Below are 8,925 nucleotides of genomic sequence, written 5' to 3' on the forward strand. Positions count from 1 at the left end.
ATGTGCTAAATGTACATTCATTCCTTACTACACCGATTTCTAAGCAGTTTTCCTCTCAACTTTAAACAACTTTGACCAAAAATACTGAATATAAAAAGGTAGAATTCGTTCTGTTGAATGGATTTGACCTATATGAATAGGTCAAAGGCAATACTTTTCTTGTATGGCAAATCATGGAGTTGTACAGAACCCAGCATGTTATAGACTAATATCAGATTCTGCAAATAATTTTTACAGCAGGGATTTACTTGGGCAGTGGAGAGCTGGGCTTCTAACCCCGTACAATAACTTAAAAGGTAGGAACTGTTATTCGTCTCACTATTAACTGCAGGCAATGTAGTCTGTTCTATTGAGGAAGCATAAAAGGGGATAGTATATAATTGCTTTAAAATTATTACCCAGAATTGAATATGCATTTACATCAAGTACAGATCCAAAAGGATAAGGTGGACACTTGTCTGTCAATTTAGTATACATAACAGATGGTAAAAACGTTGGAAAAATATGTGGTATTGTTAGGTTATGAACATAAAATTAGATTCTATATGCCAAATCTTGGAGTTCCTTGACTTTTAAATTCTGAACAGTTTGACATTAATGTCCAATCAAAGTAGATTCTTGCACGCATAGTAAGTCCTGAGGAAAATTAAACTAGATTTACTGGTAGCTGTAGCCCTAGCCGTTCACAGAAGCATCTAAATTTCTGCCATTAAGGCTTCTGCTGTGTACTAATTCCAACTGTGCTGCCCTACAGCAAAGAAGATACATCTGGAACTCTTGTGCTTGGTTTTTATTTAATTACTTCTATCAGGGAGAACTGCATCCATATTCCTAACAGCGTACTACTGAAATGCTTAAGGACCAACCAAGAACGGAGCTCCACTGTGCTTGATGCAAACAAAACTACAGTCCCTGCTCCAAACAGTTTACAATCTAAAGAGCTGGTATGGGAAGGATGAGGCTGAAGTTAGTTTGTTATTCCTGGTTTCTTATTCATTATTCCCAGTTCCCTATTCCTTATTCCCAGTTCCCGGTTCCTTTTTCAAAGATAATCTAGACCCAATAAAAACTTGTTATTAATGAATTACACACCCTAAAGACACAGAATTTCATTAGCTACACATATGTACTAATTAATATGTAAAATAATATCAAGTACAGAGCTCTAAACGAAGGTCAGATTAGGATGGGATTATCAGGCAAAATACTTATTGGGCCACCCCAAATTTCATGGCAATGCTACTGGGGGACTATCCCAAAGAACCATGACCACAGTCCAGCCTGGCCCAAAGCATGGTTTGGCCGTGCCAGGCTGCCAACTAACAGCCCCCATGCCCACTATTCTAAGTATAATGGTTTGAATAAGGAGCTGGCTTTCAGGCTGGGATTGTGGCTAGAAATTCTGCTTGGACCACCCATCAGAATACCTCTGCACGACCTGGGGACTGTCCTGGACATCTGTGACCAGAGACTGGCCCAGCCCAAAGCGTGGTTTGGCTGTGCCAGGCTGCCAACGGACTGCACCCCAGCCACTGTGCTAAATTTATGGAACTGAATAAGGAACTGGATTACTGCCTGGGATTATACCCAGAAATCCTTGGGCCAGCCCAGAACATGACTCTGTGCCACAGAGGGACTCTCCTGGATATCTGTGATTAGAGACTTGCCCGGCCCAAGACACGGTTTAGCCGCACCAGGTTGCCAACTGACACCACCCCACAGACACTGCTAAGTATCTGGACTCAAATAACTGGATTATGGCCTGGGATTATACCCAAAAATCCTTCTTGGGCCACCCCGGACCACAGCTCTGTGCCACTGGGGGACTCTCCTGGACATCTGTGACCAGAGACTTGCCTTGCCCAAAGTGCAGTTTGGCCATGCCAGGCTGCCAACAGACAGCACCCCAGCCACTGTGCTAAGTATATGGTCTTGAATTAGGAATTGGTTGGTGGGCTGGGATTAGAGATGGAAATTCTTCCTCGGCCACCCCATGCCATGACTCTGTGGCGCTGGGCCACTCTCCTGGACACCTCTAACCAGAATCTTGCCTGGCCCAAAGCACATCTTGGCGGTGCCAGACTGCCAACTGACAGCCCCCCATTCCCACCGTACGAAATGCATTGTCTTGAATAAGGAATTGGCTTTTGGGCTGGGATTATACTTAGAAATCCTTTTTGGACCACTCTTTGATTTACCTCTGTGCCACCAGGGAACTGTCCTGGACATCTCTGACAAGAGACTTGCCCGGCCTAAAAGGCGGTTTGGCTGTGCCAGGGTGCTAACTGGCAGCACCTTAGCCACTATGCTAGATATATGGATCTGAATAAGGAGCAGGCTTTTGGGCTAGGATTAGAGTGAGAAATCCTTCTTGGGCCACCCTATGGCACATCTCTGTGACTCTCGTGGACATCTTTGACCAGAGGCTCGCCCAGCCCAAAAGACGGTTTGGCCGTGCCTGGCTGCTATCTGACAGCCCCCCAGCCACTGTCTAAGTATAATGGCTCAAATAAGGAACTACTTTTTGGGCTGGGATTAGAAATTGAAGTCCTTGTTGGGCCACCCCACCTCTGACTCTGTGGCACTGGGAGATTCTCCCAGGCATCCCCGACCAGAGTGTTGTCTGGCCCAAAACGCGGTTTGGCTCTGCCACGTTTTCAACTCAGAGCACGCCCCCCACCCCCAGCAACTGTACTAAGGACAATGGCTTGAATAGGGAACTCTTTTTGGGCTGGGATTAGAAATGGAAATCCATTTTGGCCACCCCACACTATGACTCTGTGGCACTGGGGGACTCCCCTGGACAGTCTTTGCTAGTCTTTGGTCACAGATGTCCAGGACATTCCCCCAAAGCCACAGAGGCATGACATGGGGTGGCCCAAGGAGGATATCTAGGTATAATCCCAGCCCAAACTCCAGTTCCTTATTCGGGTCCATGTATTTAATGCAGTGGCTGTGGTGCTGTCAGTTGGTAGGCTGGCATGGTCAAACTGCGCTTTGGGCTGGGCAAGTCTCTGGTCAGGGATAGTCCCCTGGTAGCACAGAGATGTGGTCTGGGGTGGCCCAAGAAGCATTTCTGGGTATAATCCCAGTCCATAATCCAGTTCCTTCTTTGATTCCATATACTTAGTAGAGTGACTTGGGTGCTGTCTGTTGGCAGCCTGGTACGGCCAAACCGTATTTTGGACCGGGAAAATCTCTGCTCAGAGATGTCCAGAAGCATCCCCCGGTGGCACAGAGACATGGTCTGGGGTGGGCCAAAAAGGATTTCTGGGCATAATCCCAGCACATAATCCAGTTCCTTATCCAGTTCCATGTAATTAGCACAGAGGCTGGGGTGTTGGCTGTTGTCAGCCTAGCACATCCAAACCATGCTTTAGGCCGGGCAAGTCCCTGGTCTGAGATGTCCAGGAGAGTACCCCAGGACCACAGAGTCATGTTCTGGGCTGGCGCAAGAAGGATTTCTGGGTGTAATCCCAGCCCATAATCCAGTTCCTTATTCGGGTCCAGATACTTAGCACACTGGCTTGGGTGCTATCTGTTGGCAGCCTGGCATGGCCAAACTGCGTTCTAGGCTGGCCAAATCTCTGGTCAAAGATGTCCAGGAGAGACCCCCGGTGCTACAGAGGTGTGGTCTGGGTGGCCTAAAAAGGATTTCTGGGTATAATCCCAGCCCATAATCCAGTTCCTTATTCGGTTTCATATATTTAGCACAGTATCTGGGGGGTGGTGTCGGTTGGCAGCCTGGCACGGCCAAATTGTGCTTTGGGCCAGGCTAGTCTCTGGTCACAGATGTCCAGGACAGTGCCCCGGTTGCGCAGAGGTATTCTGGTGGGTGGGCCAAGCAGAATTTCTAGCCATAATCCCAGATTGAAAGCCAGTTCCTTATTCAAATCATTATATTTAGTATAGTGGGCATGGGGGCTGTTAGTTGGCAGCCAGGCATGGCCAAACCGTGCTTTGGGCCAGGAGGGACTGTGATCATGGTTCTTGGGACAGTTCCCCAGTGGCATCGCCATGAAGTTCGGGGTGGCCCAAGAAGTATTTTGCCCCATAATCCCATCCTAATCTGACCTTCATTTAGGGCTCTGTACTCGAGAGATATTATTTTACATATTAATTAGTACATATGTGTAGCTAATGAAATTCTGTGTCTTTAGGATGTGTAATTCATTAATAAATTTTTATTGGGTCTAGATTAGTTTTGAAAAAGGAACTGAGAATAAGGAATAGGGAACTGGGAATATGGAACTGGGAATAGGGAACCAAATTCAGCCTCATATGGGAAGAGTCATAACATGTAGAAAGGTGCCAGCTAATATCATGCTACTTCTACTTTTTCTTTTTTTTATGATTTTACTTTGGAGGAGACAAACAAATAAGAAAGAAATGGGGAGGGTGATTTAGCTACTCCTCCTGGCTGAATAATTATAGACAAGAGCAGCGTTGCACCAATACTTAGTTTGGCAGAAGATAGGGCAGGTGCCACCTTAGAGACTATTTAGTTCAGAAAGGCATGAGCATTTGTAGGTGATGGCCTACTTCATCCCGTACTGAGTTTGGTCCCTGTATTTCCTTTAGAAACATTTGGAATTTTCTGTCTTCTGAACATTCTGGAGTTAGAATGTGCATGCCCATCCTAAAACAGTCACTTGACTTTGTGGTACACTATATGGAATGTACCTTTGCAGGGCCTGCAGTGGAACGTTTCTATCTTTCCCCCTGATGCCCGGTGGGTGCGGTTTGTTGGTGGTGGGTTGTTGTTCTCTCTGCAAGCTGTGAGTGTGGGTGTTGCTGAATCCTGTTCCTAATAAAGATAAAGCTGTTTACCATCCCACAGGTCTCTGCTGAGGACAGAGCCCCAGGGGCATGGAAGTCTGAGTGATTACCCCATCCCAAGAGGCCAGTGGCCAACAACAAACACGATATGGTGTCAGAAGCGACCTGTCTCTCAGTGGAATCACCACCAGTCTGATTAAGGGGGTTAAAACTCCAGTCATCTGGAGCAGGGGTTTAGAGCAACGAACCCTGGGAGCTGCCTGTGCTGCTGACTTTCTGCCACTGACTGCCCCAGAAGGGACTCAGTCCTATCCCTTATTCTGCAGCTGATTGTCATCGGATGGAGTTCCTAAGCGTTGTGCTTGGGTCATGCTAATTGCTGCAGGAGCCTACTCTGGTGCTTGTTGCTTGCCTTTTTGGTTGCCACGGAGGGTCACTCTTCAGCCTCTCTGGGTGGGGTTGGGGTTTGATACAATTTGATTACTGCAGACCAGAAGAGCCTACACTGTTGCAGTCTGTCGCTTATTGGGAAGCCTGTTGGAGCTGCTGGAAGCAAGCACCCTGCTTCCTTGCTGTAGCATCTCAGCAGTGACTGAAAGCTGCCAGTTACCCTACCTGTGGTTGAGTCAAGGGTTGACTAATGCATTCTGGTTTGTTTTGTGACTCTGGTTATGCCGTTTCTGTTCACTTGTAAATACCTTTCCTATTATTCTTGTTGTGTAAATAAACTGTAAATAGTTAAATCAGTTAAGTGTTAGACCTTCTTGGAACCACGGGCTGCTCTGTGGGGAGCAGGGGCTGGCTGGAAAGTAAATTGGTGCTGGCCAGAAGCCCTGCCCCACTCTTACCACACCATCCCGGATATCTGGGCAGGGGTGGCAACTACTGGGCTGCCACCCGGGTTACACCCGCAACCAAGGTAGACCTTCTCAAACTATACCCGTATGTTTTCGAAGGGTTGGGCCAATTTCCTGGGACCCACCACATCTATGCTGTCCTGGTGGTACCACCAGTAGTGCATGGATGTAGAAAAATTTCCTATGCAACCCTTGGCAAATTGAAGACCGCCCTCAAAACACTGGAAGCTATGAGAGTCATTACGAAGGTGACTAAGCCCACACCCTGGGTCAATAGCCTTGTGGTTGCACAAAAGAAGGATGGTTCACGACAGCTTTGTTTAGACCCACAAGACCTCAGCAAGCCAGTAGTGAGGCAGCACTTTTTTATCCCCACTGTAGAGGATGTGCAAAAGAGCTTGTCAGGTAAAAAGCTGTTCACCATTCTTGATGAGAAGGACAGCTACTGGCAAGTCAAATTGGACAAGGAATCAGCAGAGCTGTGTTTCTTTAACACCCCATAGTGACAGTTCCACCTCAATATCCTTCCCTTTGGTATTAAATTGGCTAGCAAAGTACAGGCAGTCCTCGGACTTACGACACAATTGGTTCCTGAAAACTGTGTCTTAAGTCAAAACGTTGCAACTCGGAACCGATTTTCCCATAGGAAACAATGTTATAAATGGGGGATTGGTTCCTGAACCAAGGTCTGATACCCCGTTTTCACCAAAAAGAACCCAGAATTATGTACTCAGTCAATTATAGATGGGTAATATAGCTACATTAATGTATTTATATTGTAAATAGCAATCATATTGATTTGGAAGGACTTCTTACAGGTGACTTTGCTGGACTTTTTGAAGGGCTCTTGGCTGGATTCTTCTCAGGAGTCTGGCTGCAGGTTTTTCTGGAGTCTTGTCTGCTTTCTTAAAGAAAGTGTCCAAGAAAGTTTGGACAGATGTTCTCCAGGGAGATGGGTGACACAGTGACTTGTTTGCTGGTATGGGATCACATCAGATCAAGTGTTGTAAAGTCAAAACTGACATCAGAAAGTTGAAACAGTGTTAATTTAGAAACATTGTAAGTGCGAAACGCTGTAACTCGAAATGTTGTAAGTTGAGGACTGCCTGTATTCCAACAGAAGAATCATGAGTGCTTTGTTGACATTCTGGGAATCCACATAATCTTGGATGACATGCAGCAGCTACCAAAGAGGAGCATGATACTATCCTGAAACAAGTCCTGGAGAGAGCACGTCTGAAAGAAGTAAAGTTTAATGAGGACAAAATACAGTTTTTAGTTGACAGCGTTAGGTATATGGGCCATATCTTCTCAAAAGATGGTGTCAAACCAGACGATGACAAAGTGGAAGCCATCATCAGGATACTTCCTTCAATAGACAAAGCAACCCTTCAGAGACTCCTTGAAACTATTCAGTACTTGGTGCAATACATTCCGCATGAGTCCAGCCTGACAGCCCCGCTGAGAGTGCTTCTCAGGAACAACGTTATCTGGCAATGGGGACCAGAGCATCAGACAGCCCTGGATAAGCTCAAACAAACCATCACAACAGCACCTGTGCTCAGGTAGAGCACAGCAGAGCAGCTGGAAATGCAAGCCGATGTGTCCAAAGATGGCCTAGGAGCATGTCTGTTTCAGCAGAAACACCCAATTGCATATGCTTTGAGGCCTCTAGCACTTGCTGAGAGAAATTATGCTCAGACTGAAAAAGAACTTCTGGCAGTTGTCTTCACCATGACAGAGTTCTACCAATGTGTATGGCACCACACAAACTAAGAGTGGACGTGTGGTGAAGTTGCCCGTGAAGTACGAGAACTATGTAATGGTAAAGGCTAGACCCCATCGGTGAGCCAAGTGCTAGCAATGTCTGGCTCTATGATCCCAAAACGTTCAGAGTTAAAATAGCTACTGATGAACATTGAACTTCTTAAGAGGGAGCCCCCAGAGTAAAGAAGGGGGATGTGGTATATGGAATGCACCTTTACAGGCCCGATTTCCTGTGGGTGTGGCTTGGTGGTGGTGGGTTGTTGTTGTGCTCCCTGCAAGCTGCGAGTGTGTGTGTTGCTGATTCCTTTCCTAATAAAGGTAAAGCTATTTACCATCCCACCAGTCCCTGGTGAATGCTGACTCCAGGACAGAACCCCAGGGGCACGGCCCATCCCAGGAACCCAGCGGCCAAGAGCAAACACTGCCTCACGGACGCACAGCATTTGCATGGCCTGACTTGCCATGGGTGGCAAAAGGTTACCCTCAGGTTCACAAGGTTCCTTGGGTGAATCTGATCCCTTTTATTAGACCAACTTAAATAGTTGAGGGAAAAAAAATTAAGCAAGGTTTCAGGTTTAAAAACCCTTCATCAGGGCGAGGAAGTTTCTGCAGTTGGTGTGCGCGCTTCCTGGATGGAATGAAAAGTAAAGAAGCCAGAGGCTGGGCTGGCCTGCGTGCAAGCTAGGCAGTCAATGAAGATGTAAATCGAGGAGTCAGTGGGTGAGAGAGAGGCTGGGTGGTTCTGCACCCAGGGGCAGGCAACCTGCCCTAATTTGTCTGGAGCAGATTCATAAAGGCCTTTATTTGGAGCAAACCCCGCCTTACAAACAGCTTGTCGGGCAGACTGATACACCGGACATGCAATTTAACCAGAGAATCACACAATACATTCAGGGGGGGCCATACGCGCAAAGTAACGACAGTAGTACCACACACTCGACTGCTTAAAGTGGTCATAAATATAGGCTGTCACGGGTGCCAAGTAATTATCCCGTGACAGAAACGATGACGCAGTGACAAAAAAAGCCAACCTGCTGCACAACCAGTGCTTGGCAGCGCGTCCCAACTCTGGTTTCTACCCAGTTTGAATTTGGCGGGCGGAGGCCTTACTGAGAAGCCCAACTGCACGCGCTCTGCTCCGCTTTGGAGAAACGAACACGCCACCAACCCACCCCGGCAGGCGGAAGCGAGACGTGTGTGTGCGTCTGCACGTGTGTTGCACTTTCCCGCCAATCCGGAGTCTTCTCACAGACCCCGCCCCCCGCTCTAGACAGCCCCGCCCCCATATCTTTAGTCGCACCCCCCCCACCACCGCCGCCGCCAGGCGAGGCGGGGCGGGGCCGGGCCGGGCCGGGCCAGAGCGAGACTTCGGCGCGCGGCCAGGCTCGCTGGCATAGGCAGCTTGTCCCCGCCCCCCCGAAGAACGAGGCCGGCCCCTCCCGCCCCACCTCCCCTCCCCGCCCCTCCCCGCGCGCAGGCTCATGCTCTCGGCGCGCGTGCATCGCTGCCTGGCTCCGGCGCG

Source organism: Alligator mississippiensis, chromosome 3 (genome assembly GCF_030867095.1).
Source record: "Alligator mississippiensis isolate rAllMis1 chromosome 3, rAllMis1, whole genome shotgun sequence".
NCBI classification, from domain to species: domain Eukaryota; kingdom Metazoa; phylum Chordata; order Crocodylia; family Alligatoridae; genus Alligator; species Alligator mississippiensis.